The 14107-nt window shown below is 33.2% G+C and overlaps 1 long non-coding RNA gene across 1 annotated transcript; it reads right to left on the reverse strand.

Annotated features, from left to right (window-relative positions):
- Nucleotides 1-6453: 6453 nt before the first annotated feature.
- On the reverse strand, nt 6454-9318 carry LOC145051388 (uncharacterized). The gene is made up of 5 exons (XR_013683590.1): nt 9220-9318; nt 8681-8791; nt 8471-8598; nt 7704-8008; nt 6454-6702 (listed from the first exon to the last, which is right to left on the reverse strand). It is a non-coding gene; the product is annotated as an uncharacterized LOC145051388 (long non-coding RNA).
- Nucleotides 9319-14107: the final 4789 nt, after the last annotated feature.

Raw genomic sequence — 14107 nt, forward strand, 5'->3', positions numbered from 1 at the left:
ATTGAGTTGTTGGGTATGGTAGGGCTTTCTTATGTCGATGGTAATGGGCTGTTATGGGGATTATCTTGTGCTAGGTCCACTGAGTCATAATATTCTTCATCATGGGCTTGTTGAATTGGGCTCTATTGTGAGATATCTTCGTAGGTTACATCTCTCAAGTGGATGCTACCTTCCCCAATAAAAGATCCATTGTTTTGTTCTTGGCTTATAAAATCATCACCATACCCTTCTATCACAAACGGTATACCCAGGTTATCTTTGAACTTGACTGAGTTGCTCCATGACCATTCTCTATCCTCCTCAAAGCAGACATCACGGCTTACACAAATTCTTCCGGTGTTGGGGTCAATTAAACGATAGGCTTTGCTTCCAAGCTCCGTTCCTAAGTACACCAATGGTTTTCTTCTGTTTTCAAGTTTCCTTAAATGCCCTCTTACAACTTTTGTGTGAGTCGTGCAACCAAATACCTTTAGGTGTTCCATATTAGGTTTTCTTCCAGACCATGCCTCATACAGTGGTTTTTCTTTCAATGCTTTGGTTGTCACACGGTTCAGTACATAGACCGTGTGCCTCACAGCTTCCCCCACAAAGTTTCAGGAACTTTCTTGTGTTTCAACATAGTTCTTTCCATTTCAACCACCGTCCTGTTTCTTCTCTCTACAACCCCGTTTTGTTGCAGAGGGGAGGGTGCTGTGAGATGTCGCTTCAAGCCAGTTGCCTCACAGTACATAGTGAAGTCTCTAGACGTAAACTCACCACCACGATTTGTTCTAAACGTCTTGATTCTTTCACCTGTTTCATTTTCTACTAGAGAACGAAATTTCTTGAAGACATCAAAGGTTTCATCCTTTGTCTTCATTAGGTATATCCACATCACACGACTAAAATCTTCGACAAGAAGCATAAAATACCTATTCCCTGATGGCGTTGCAGGTGTTATGGGGCCACAAAGATTTTCGTGAACCAGCTCAAGTTTCTTTCTTGCTTTGTACGTGGCTTGCAGGGGGTATGTCGTCCGTATTTGTTTTCCAGCCAAGCACCATTCGCACGGACGAGATGAATTGATGATTTGGGGCAACCCATGGGCCACTTCATCCTCTAACATCAGTTTAAGAGCAGTGAAATTCACGTACCTAAGCCTTGCATGCCATAGCCAATCTTCCTTCCTTCATTCTCCTAACAAGCATGCTGCTTTTACCTCTTCCAGTGCAATCTTGTACAACCTGTTTTCTGATCTCTTTACTTTCATTAGTAATCTACCAGTTTGATCACGGATCCATAAGAATGACCCAAGCATCACGATCCTGTCATCGATTTCTGCCAGTTGACCCAAGCTTATGATATTGTTGCATAGGCTTGGGATATAGTATACTTCACTCAACAACATTTGTTCTCCCTTCTTGCATTAGAAGAAAATCGACCCTTTTCCTTTGATCCTCACCTTGGAGCCATATCTAAAACGAACGTACCCTTTTATTGTCTTGTTTATCTCACGAAACGTTTCTTCCTCCCCTGTCATGTGGTTGTTGGCCCCATTATCCAAGTACCATATCTTGGATTTTGTAGCTTCATCGCCATTTAATCTCAGTTTTGGAGTCACCCGTTTTTCATTTAAGTATACTTCCTCATGTTCTTCACCCTTACTGTACGAGGATAGCAAAAGTGCAGGTTTATGATTATCATTTCCCTGCATCAGATTGGCTTCTTGGCATCTCTCTTTACATGGGTTTTTGCACTCAGAAGCATAGTGGCCTTGTTCTTGACAGTTGTAGCACGTCACTGTACTCTTGTCTCGACTAGTCGTGTTACGCCCTCCATCGCAACTTGACTGAAAACCTCCACCACGATGACCTCCACGGTTTGAATTACTTCTTCCCCGGCCTCTCCCACATCCACGTGAACTGAGATTATGTTGTTTGGTGTCTCGCTGTGAAGATTTCGAGCCTTTATCCTTCTTTTTCTTTGTTTTTTCTAGCCACGCCTAATGTGTCAGGAGTAACTTTCCTTCGTTAGAGTCGCTTTGACCTCGCACCCATTCCTCATGTGCTTTTAGTCTCCCTATGACTTCTTCAACTTCCATAGTTTCTAGATCAGCAAATTGCTCTATGGTGGATGCGATTTGCACAAACTTTTTAGGTACTGCCCGAAGCAATTTATTGACCACGTATGCCTCTCCTATTGTCTCTCCTAAATCACGAATGTTGCTGACTATGTTCGTGACTTTGGTAACAAACTCGTCTACTGTTTCTGACTCCTTCATGCTCATCATTTCAATTTCAGTCTTCAACGTCTGAACCCTAGCCATCTTCACCCGATCAACCCCTAGATACATCGTTTTCAGGGTTTCCCATGCCTCCTTCGTTGTTTGCTTTTCTGCCAACGATAAGAGCATATCTTCTAGAATACCCTGGTAGATAACCGCCAATGCCATCTTGTCTTTCCAGACTTCAACAACTGTATTGGTTGTTCTTGGTTCTACTGCCTCCCAAACACCTTGGGCCTGCATGAAAAACTTTCATTTTGATTGCCCAAGCAGCATAATTACTTCTCGAGAGCATGGGGTAGTGTAAAGTGATAGAACTATCTTTGTCATTATTGTTTCCTGTTATTTCTATCACTCGTGGTTGATACTTTGGCATATACAAGATTTGCTCTGATACCAAGTATTGTTGTAAAAATCCTATTTTACACAACAAGAAACAAAGAAAAAATGGAGAGGGTATTTTTGGGGCAATTTTCTGATTATTCTTCACATCTAAAACTGGAACGATACATGCTACTTAACCTACTTTTCAGCTAGAAATGTGGAAACATAAAACCACTTGATCACTACTTCCTAAAGAAAAGGGAAAATGGCCAACATGGCCTTTGACAGCTTCCTATGTGAATAAATTGAAATGAACACAAATGGAAATAAACATAAATGGTCCCCAAACTTTCTGGATTACACTAACACCTTCATCACTTTCTTCGAATTGATCAGGTTCCTGAGGTGCTTCCAATGTTCTATTTCCGTTTTATTTTCTCTTCTCTAATCAGACAAAAAATGGAGAATCCCGTTCCCTTCCTTCCCCTTTTGTGATGAAGTCGATCAGACCAGAAGAAAAAGGAAGCCACTAGAGCAACCCTATGCTTTCGACCCCCCTCCTCACGATCTCCCAGCCACCTTCGGACCTCCCCACCGACTTCCATTGTCCCTTCCTTTCCTGGTCGTTGAAGACGGAGACTTGTTACCTCTTCGTATGGTTTTGACCAAAAACAACCCCTCAACTGTTTATGATGTTACCAAATCAGTCCCTTCATTGCTTTAGTTTGACCAAGTCAGCCCTTGTTTTCATTATTCAATCAAACCAGACCCCAATGAATTAGGTTATTACCAAAAGTGGTCCCTTTTGGATATAATTTATCACAAACAGTCCCTTGTGTTAGATAAATTACAAACCAACCCTTTTTTAAATATAAAGTATTTCAAAACAAGTCAATTTGATTTAAAATATTATAAAAATAGTCCTGAGCTTTGTTTTAGCTCAAAAGGTGTTGATTTCGATCTCTCACGCAAAACTTCACATGAATGAACCAGACAAGTTGAACTCACGCTTCAATGGTGAGTTTCTACGGTCCCTATTTTATGGTTTTCATATTTGGGGGAGAAATACATGCGTAGTTATCAAGTCTTGATGTTTTAGAAATTTTTATACATAAAAATGCATTGCAGTTTATTATTGTTTGAAAGTTGGGAAATAACAATCTAAAAATGTGATAAATCACCAATAAATATATTAAGTTAAATTAGATTGTTGAAAGAGGATATATTGATACCTTACGTGAAATATGAATACAATTATTAAGAAAAATCACAAGATTATAAGTAGATTGCTATAATAACACAAGTTGATATTATAAGTCACAAAAATGATGATTTTATATGTATAAGTTAAAGTATCTCATGGAAGCATGGAAAGATAAAAAAAAATGACCAAAAATATTATTCGTGTATAAAAATGAAAGTACATTGCCATATTTAATGGAAAAGACAAAGATTATGAAATTATATAATTAATAGTTAAATTATCAAAAATTAAATTTTAATATAAATAAGTTATGTAAAAATAAATGTAAAATTTATTAATATATTTTTATATTAAATATAAAAATATAACTCATTTTATTAAGTTATAGATTTTTATTGCAATAAATAACATGATCAACTTCAGGACTTAAGAGTCGTTATTTTGCGAAATATTATACTACATTAATCACATGAATTATAAAATATCCTGGAAATTGTTGGTTTCACGTTGGTTGAAACCTGAAAAATGTTATAAAAGCAGCCGTTATGTTGCCCAAATTTCGTCATAACAGACAATAGAAATTTGGAAATCCATTAATTCTTACAAATCTCAAATACTAAATGAATTCAATCAAATATTATTCCTAAACAACAAAATTATAAGTATTCAACAATCTTATAATGAGAAGTTTAGGACTAGGATGCCTAGACACATTGTTAGGATCCAACACTCTAGGATCTCCCTGTATTTTTATAATCGTTAATTCGTGAGTTAGGTTCGTTTCCAAAGCCATTTGAGCTATGTTGTTTGGTATACTAAGACTGTGTGTCTTGGTGAAAACCGTGTATTTTTATAATTATTAATCCGTGAGGAACAAAGAACGACATGTATAAGATTCATATTATTGGACTTATATAGTTCGATCGCCCACCTAAAGTTGCTAGCTACAACCTCGTCTGACGAGATGAATTAGGCGTTGACATTCAGTCTTTATTTATTCCACTACGTATTAAAACATTGGGGATGACTAACAGTACACTCAATTATGAAGCTAGTGACGTAGTGTAGTGTCATATTCGGTTATGGGCTGACGTTCAATCTTTAGTTATTCCACTACGTATAAAATTCAAATTTCCAAGGATAGACCATATCATTATGTAAACCAATCCATATATTTTATCCTTATAGATAAATTCAATATCTATCACATCCTAGAAGATTCTGCAATATTATAATTAGTTACGAACGAAGTGATCAATATTCAACCTATTTAATTAATTAAAACTATTTAACTAATTTCAAAATAAAATTCAATTAGTTTATTAATTCATAATAAATTGATAACTTATTTTCTCTTAATTGTTCATTGCTTAATTGGGTCATGAGGGCAACCCAAATGGATTCTGCTATTATTAGAAATATTATTTATTAGTTAATGCTATTAGATACCATTTCCAACATTTAGGTGAACCATGTATGATGTCTTGTCATTATGGTAACTTGCTAAACCGGAAAAAATGATCATGGTATAATTAGTAGGTGAACCGTAAGTTTAATGTTCTATCTATAAGAAAAAATGATTAGAAACCAAATGAGTAAAAATATGGTGGTTGCTTTTTATTATTATTATGTGACATTGACCCTTAAAAAATAATAACTTTAGCAACATGCATTTTTGGGTGATAATGTGTTTGGAAAACATTAGATCAAGACCGATTTCAATGGTAATGTGTTCTACCCAAAAAGTTAGGGCAAATACTCATTTTTGATTTTTTGTCTTTACAAAAGGCATAAATTTCCTCATCCTCAACAACAAATATATCCCTAGAAAACTTGTCCAATCACGTCAAACATAACAAACTCGACCCTTAAAAACTCTAAATCAATTCAATTGTTGTTACATTTGGATCACTATATATGATATACGACATTAATAACATCTAATCTCGAATTTAAAGCATCTACTTTCATATTTTATCATCACTTTATATTTAAGAGATAAGATTATATGGACATGGAAGACAAATGTAAAACAACTTGTGCTACCAATCCTTCACTATAAGAAAAATCCAATTTAGCTACGGAAAATTCCGTAGGAAAAAGATGAAATTCCGTAGTTAAAGTTGAATAACTACGAAATTCGTTACACAAATTTTCAATTAGACTCCGTAGCTATATTTCTTGTAGCAAATTGTTTAGCTACGGAATTATAATTTCGTAGCAATTTTGTTATGTCTGTTTCTACGACATCTATTTCGTTGCAATTTGAGTTTCATAGCACATTCGTAGCAATTTTTCCGTAATCAATTCCATAGCAATGTTTCCGTAGGAAATTCCGTTGCGATTTTTCCATAGCAAATGTTATAGCAATTTTTCCGTAACCAATTATGTAGCAATGTTTCCGTAGCAAATTTCATAGTGATTTTTCCGTAACAAATTTCATAGCGATTTTTCCATAGCCAATTGCGTAGCAATTTTTCCGTAACCAATTTCATAACAATATTTTCTTACCATTATTCAATAAAATCCGTTTATTCAATTCAACTATTTATATCAATTTATAAAAATACAATTAATATAACACAAAAAGTAGCATAGTATTTCTATAGAAACTAAGAGAAATATCCAACACATCAAAAGATACATACAACAAAATCAAAAGTCACTACAAATTAAACATAAAACGTTGTTCGATACATAATATTTTATCATTGATTAATAAAGGTTTTGACCAGTTAGCTCAAAGTATTAATTACAGTCATTGTTCATTGTTCGTGCAAGTTGTTATTCAAAATTTGCTTGAACATCCACATTTTTCTGTTGAATCTTCATATTCTTTTGTTGAGCATCCTCGTATTTTTGTTGAGCATCCTCATACTTTTGTTGAACAATGCATTAAGCATCTTAGAATCTGCAATCTTAGACAAAAAATTGAAGACAATAAACAAAAATGTATAAATCTATAAATAATATAAATAATATATATTGTAAGATAGATTTTGAAAGATTACAAATATCAATAACATGTCAAAACTAAAATACTAAAATACATGATCACTAAATGTGCTTTAGAGTCAAATTGTTTATATGAAACATTTTTTTAGTCTATAAACTCACTATTAGTTTGTACTTAGTCCACACTGTGAAAGCCATAAATCGCTTGTAAATCAAAATTACAAAACTACCCTTTAATGAGCTTTAATGACAACATGTCAACTAAACCAAGTCTTAACACTTTCTTGATAAAAAAGAATAAAAAAAGTAGTGTCAATCTACAAGTTCAGAAAACAATAGACATTGTATTGTTTTGATAATAAGTTGTTCAAGCCTTCAAGGACCAGAAAGCTTTTAACCCACAAAAGATCGTGAATTTTTTTCTAAAAATATATTTTGAAGAAACAATTATTAATGATATAATTTTACTACCTTCAGATAACTCTTTATCTTTGGTTTGTACATGCTATTTGTTCTATATTTTTGAAATCAAAGCAACAGAAAAACATCAAATATGAAGTTTGACTCTGGTGGTCAAACCGACTATTTTTAACACCTTTATCCTAAAATGTCAACATGTCACAGGCTAATATTTCATTTTTAAGGGTTGTTTATGAGTAATGATGTTAGTTTGGATAAAGCATTGTATACATAAAGTTTGAATCTTTTTGTCAGAATGAGACTAATTGACCATTTTACCCCTACGTTTTAGAGACAAATTTCACAATAGTCATCAATTCCAACATGAGTGGAGTTAAAGGGATAAAAAAGGACGGTTAGTTAAAGGGTAGTGTCTTAATACATTAAACCAAGTATTTTCCAACTTAACCATTAAGTCATTGTCCAACTTGAGTAAAAAAGAAACAACCATAAATAATTATCCAAATTAAGTTCTTAACCAATCAATTGCTCACATACCTGCAGATGACTTTTCACATGATAAATTGTAAAACTTTCAATATTCATGAGCTTCAAAACTCCTTTTGGTATAGCTCCTTCAAGGTCAAAGACAAAAGTCAGCCAAAATTATAAACATACACTCATAACTCCTTAATAACAATATTTTTAAAACTTATATGTAAATTAAATACTAAAACAAAACCATTAATACACACTTTCATTACCACCAAGTTGGTTGACTCCTTCCACAAAGAATTCATGGAGTTCTGTTGTCCAAATCATGCACTCCTATTGCAAAACCAAGATACTTGGCACATGCACTCCTATTACAAAACCATATGTATACACAATATATAAAAAATGTAAAAACTTATATTCTATTTATAAATCCATATTTAGCTAAAATTTTTACACATGGATAACAAATTTGTGAAGTCATAAGTGTTACCCGTAGCTAAATTCCAAATAAAGAAGCTAAATTTTCAACTTCATGATAACCAACCCAAGAACCATCATGTCTTTCAGGGTAAAGCAAATTATAGGACCAAGTCCACTATACAGTGCTTGAAAATCATATAGTTTAATTTAATAAAACAATCCTAAAAATCTTATTGGTACGCGTTACTAATACTCCCACTAACTTTTAAATAATGCATGTCATATAGAGTATATTGAAAACCTTCTCCCCGATTACAAGTGACAATCAATGTATGCCTAAAGAAAATATACAAACTTTTGTTACAATAGATAAATGCATGAATGAAAAATCTTGTATGTGTTAGTACCTTAATATGGTTGATGTGATGCTATATTCAAGAATGATAGTGTTCCATCTTCCAATGATTCCTGGAGACCTTCTTTTCTTTTCACAAAGTCAATGGCTCAATGACATCAATTGATGCATCCACTCTGCCTGTAATTATTTTTAGAGGTAAGCCAATTTTTATTTTTATGAGAATTTCAGAGAAACTGAATTTTTGGTTGATAAAACGAACCTCTGCTAAAGTAGGTCTTTAGTAGCTTTGCAGCTTCTTCTTTAGCCATAACAGTAGCACTATCTTATTAAACAAAGTGAATCACTCCTTTCAACATTATCACCAACCGAACTGAAAATTGAAAAAAGAAGAAATTGATGGTTAATTATAAGGTAATTTACTTTGCCAGCTACTGTAACAACTAGATCAATCTACACACAATGATTGCAAACCAAAAACAAGATGAATTGAAACAAAATTCATAGAAACTCAAAATTATCATGAAAAGAGATGATATGAGCAAAGAAATTGCATCTGAAGTTGAACCTTACAGTACAATTAGCTTAACAATGTTTTACTGTCACAAATCAGATAAGCAACATCTTGAGCTTCAAACTTAGAGGTTTAGTGATCACTGTTATGCATCCATTATGAAACATTGATACAGATCATCATAGCCTGATAAAAAAACGAAAGTTACCGCTAACAAAAATGAAATTCAATATAGTATCGATTCAGAATATATTACCTAGCGATTGACGAAGAATCAAGAAACGTACCTACTGATTCCAGAGCAGGCGGCGCATGGCGGAGTAGACAAGAAGAGTGAGAGGACCGCAAAATATGTCGAAGCACACAGAGCACACACGGAGCACGTCAATTATCTGAAAAATGGTAAAAGTCCTACGACTATGACGGAAGTGGGGGAACTGGGTAACGAAGATGATTTGGGGAAACTAGCTTAGGTCAAAAAAGTTAATAAGAGTTAATTAATTTTTTTCTAAAAGTATTATATAAATTAATTATTCATTATTACTAAATATATGTAGTTTTTATTAATATAAGTTACAAATAATATATATATATATATATATATATATATATATATATATAGGGGATAAGGAATATACATTACAACCCCACCTAAGCTTAGATACTAAACCTCTAAAATAAGTCGTTTTAACATGCTAAATATACCCGGTTTGGTTTCACTTGGTAAATATATCATTCTCCATAACATTTCTTTTTTTCATTATCATTTTATCATCTCCGTTTTCTTTCCTCAGTTATCGTTTATTACTTCATCCAAGTGAACATTACTAAACCCTAAACCTAAACCTAAAACCTAAACACTAAAGCTAAACCCTAAACCCTAAATCTAAACACTAAACCCTAAACCCTAAACCCTAACCCTAAACCCTAAACCTTAACCCTAAACCCTAAACCCTAAACATAAACCTAAACCCTAAAACCTAAACTCTAAACCCTAAACCCTATTGTGTCGATCTTGAATTTACATCTTGAAGTATTAATCGTGAATCCATTAACCGTAATCTTTATATAGCAAAACAATGTATTTTCAAGAGGTTTAGTACCCAAGCTTAGGTGGGGCTGTAATGTATATTCCTTTTTCCCATATATATATATATATATATATATATATATATATATATATATATATATATATATATATATATCCATTAACCGTAATCTTTATATAGCAAAACAATGTATTTTCAAGAGGTTTAGTACCTAAGCTTAGATGGGGCTGTAATGTATATTCCTTTTTCCCACATATATATATATATATATATATATATATATATATATATATATATATGGGTAAAGTGAATATACCTAACAACCTTATATAAGCTTAGGTACCTAACCACATTATAGTACATTGTTTTGCATTATATTTTCATTGTAATTGTCTAAGGTTCTTAAACTTCAACCCTTAACTTGATTTACTTCCAAAATTTTCAGACATTCACCATTATATTCCTCTTACATCATTTGATTTGTAACGGTAGTATATGAAGCCCACCAGAGGGTCTCCGACAGAAAGACGTCATTTGAAGGAAAATAATGGTGAAAGTCCAAAGATTTTGAAAGCAATAAAGTTACGATGTTGAATTTTAAGAACTTTGGGTGATTACAATGTATATATAATACAAAATTACGTAGTATGATGTGGTTAGGTACCTAAGCTTATATAAGGTTGTTAGGTATATTCACTTTACCCTCTCTCTCTCTCTATATATATATATATATATATATATATATATATATATATATATATATATATAACAAGATTGCTTAGTATCCGTAATATTATATTAATTAAAAAAGTGTCCAGTATCTTTATTTGAAATTACTAGTTTGTGTAATTGTGTTAGTTCGTGTTGATCATTTTCCTCTTTAAATTATCATGGATGCCTTTTTTTTCTTTGAAATATATTACTAGTTTGTCTTTAAAAACAACTTTATATATATTTTGCAAGGGAAACATATTTTATAACTACTTGATTACGGAATATTTCGTAGCCAACTAGCAACGGATTTGATTCCATAGTCAATTCTCTACCCAAGTAACTACACATAAAAATTTTATAACAAGTCTCGTAGCGAACTAGCTACAACCAAAATTTCATAGCATATTTTATAGTAAAATAGCTATGAATTTCGATTCCGTAACAATTATTTAAGATTTAACTACATAATGTAATTATGTAATTATTTCTGTAGCAAAATAGCTACGACAAGCCATTTTGTTGCATATTCCATAGTAAATCAACTACAAATTTTGATTCTGTAGCAACTTGCTATTCTAGTTTTAGCTACGAAATGCAATTTCGTAGCTATTTTCGTAACAAAATAGCTACGACAAGCTAACCTATTCCGTAGTAAAATGGCTACGGATTTTAATTCCATAGTAATTTTTCGTAGCTATTTAGGATTTTTTCTTGTAGTGATTAATGAATTTCAAGCTAATTGTTTTTAGAAACTATGTTTGTAGATATTGGGTCATAACATTACGATACATAACTCGTCATAGTCTATTGACGAGCTTCACAACCTTTAGTGCTATGAAACTATAACATTTTGATTTTGGGGCTAAAATTTGTAGTCTCTTTTCATTAAATTGAGGTTTTTTTTTTTTTTTTTTTTTTTTTTTTTTTTTTTTTTTTTGAAATAAAACTAAATAAAAACAGTTAAATTAAATATAATATTAAATGATAGGACATAGAGGGGGAATGAAAATTTTTGGATTTATATAAATGCTACTTAATTATCTAGTCAAATGATGGTTACACTTGAGAGACTTCCTTCCCTCCTCGTTTTGAATCGATCTAGAAGTTTGAGAGCTGGTTAGTTGGTGATTTTAACAAGGGATTAAGGATTTGAAGTGCTAAGTGAAGTTATGGTTCTTATTCTATCATACTCGACTCTTGTAAGTTACAATTAGGGCCGGTCCTGACGGTGGGCGACACGGGCGACCGCCCAAGGCCCACGACTCGAGGGGGCCCATAAATTCTAGAATATATATATATATATATATATATATATATATATATATATATATATATATATATATATATATAATTAGGGCCTAAATTAGTCCAAAATCACATTAACCTAATTACCCAAACAAATTAATAAAATTGGCTCCTTGAATCTTGATGTCGCTGAAGCCTGAAGTGCTGAACCTAATTCCGATTTCGGTGAATATCAAATAGGAACGAGACTAAGGATGGTAGTGGGGAACGTGGGAAATCGAGATTAGGGCGCCATATGAATCGGTAGCTAATTGAATCGACGCCTTCCCTTGATACTGAATTGTCGATTTTCTCTCACAATCTTTAATCTCTAACGGCTAATTGTCTCTCGAATCTAGATATAATACATCTCGTTTCTGGTTTCACAATACTCAAATCTCAATTCTCACTTTGTCTCTCATAGTCTCACACATCTCTCTACTCTCTTGCCTCTCTCGGATAATCATAAACTAATTGGTATTCGGGTGAATTTCTCATCTTCGACTGCTATAGTGCAACTTGCGAGTTCATTGCAGAAGGCTGAAATCGACTATTAGATTCAATTTCTAATCGATTTCAGTTGCAGAAGGCTGAAAATAAACTGATATTGACACGCCTACACAGGGACAAGTACACCAGGTAATTGTCTAATCGATTTCAGTCTCTTAATTCTCATTCAATTCGTTGGTTTCATTAGATTCATGTAAAGAGGAATATGAAGAATTAGAGAAGCAGATTTTTGTTTCACTAATTTAGGAAAAATTTTCTTCTGTATCAAATTGATTCAATTCAATTCAATATCTAGTTTTTCATTTTAATTTCTAGCCTTCAGTTTAGTAATTCAGTTTCAATTCTCAAATCTGAAAAAAAAATGGATGCTTTAGCAATTTACCAGATTTTGATATTGAGTAGTTGGCAGTGCCTTGATTTCCCATATTATGTTATGTATTTTTATTGTTGATTTATCATAAGACTAACAAACCTCTATTTGAAATCCATAATATTATTATTTTCTTTGGATATTTTGGATATTATGCTTAGTAATATGAAAGATATTTTGAATTTCAGGTTACCCATTTGACAATTTGTTCTATTTTTTTTTTACTATATCAGATTTCAGTCTTCAAAATTTCTAATGTTTTGCTTCTGACTTTATTCTTTTAGAATTTTAGCTTCAAAGTTCAAACAATTAAAGTATTACTACACTACCAGATATATGACATTCCTAATGATATTGTAACGCCGTAAAAATTTAAAACAATTTTTCGCATTTTCCAAACACATTTTTACAACTCATTCATTCATAAAATGTCATAGTATCATGTCTTTGTTTCACAAAACATCTCCCAAGATCGAAATACATAAAATCCCATGTGTGTGTACGAATCAAGTCGGTGTCTTTCCGCGGTCATCACTGGTACCTGAAACACATAACACGTAACACTCTAAGCATAAGCTTAGTGAGTTCCCCAAAATACCACTCTAACATATATTAGCCACTCGAGGCTATAACTCTGTTGACCCTCTGGTCAATGTGTCTCAGTGGGATCCTCCAACCCAACTCTCTGTGGGCCCTCTGGCCCTAACTCTATGGACCCGAAGGTCCTAACTCTATGGACCCACTGGTCCTACTCTATAAACTCTGAATCATGCATATCACATACAATAAATCACAACACATAAATAACATGCAAATACACTAGCACATAACTCTAAAATACACTGTCACATAACTCTGTTACCACACTAGGTAAAGTATAGTGAGAAGACTCACCTCAGGCGTCTATCTCTGACTCGGAAGAAATATTGCCTAGTCTCCGCCTATTCACATAAAGTAAATACTCTTATCAATATAACTCTTGAAGCTAGACTCAACCTGCCATTGGCACTCTTAGAAGGGTAAAAGACTATTTTACCCCCCTCTTGACACAAGTACTCCATTGTTGACCAAACCCCTAAAGTCAATAAAAGTCAACGGTCACACTTTGACCCTACTCGCCGAGTGCACCCTGGTGACTTGGCGAGTTCACACATGTTCTCTAACACTTGTCCCGCTTGGCACGCCGAGTCCCTCCCTATGCTCGACGAGTCATACCAGGCATGAATCGCGGGGCCACCCCGACTCAAC

Source organism: Lactuca serriola, chromosome 5, assembly GCF_051521515.1.
Source record: "Lactuca serriola cultivar US96UC23 chromosome 5, Lser_US96UC23_V15, whole genome shotgun sequence".
NCBI lineage: Eukaryota > Viridiplantae > Streptophyta > Magnoliopsida > Asterales > Asteraceae > Lactuca > Lactuca serriola.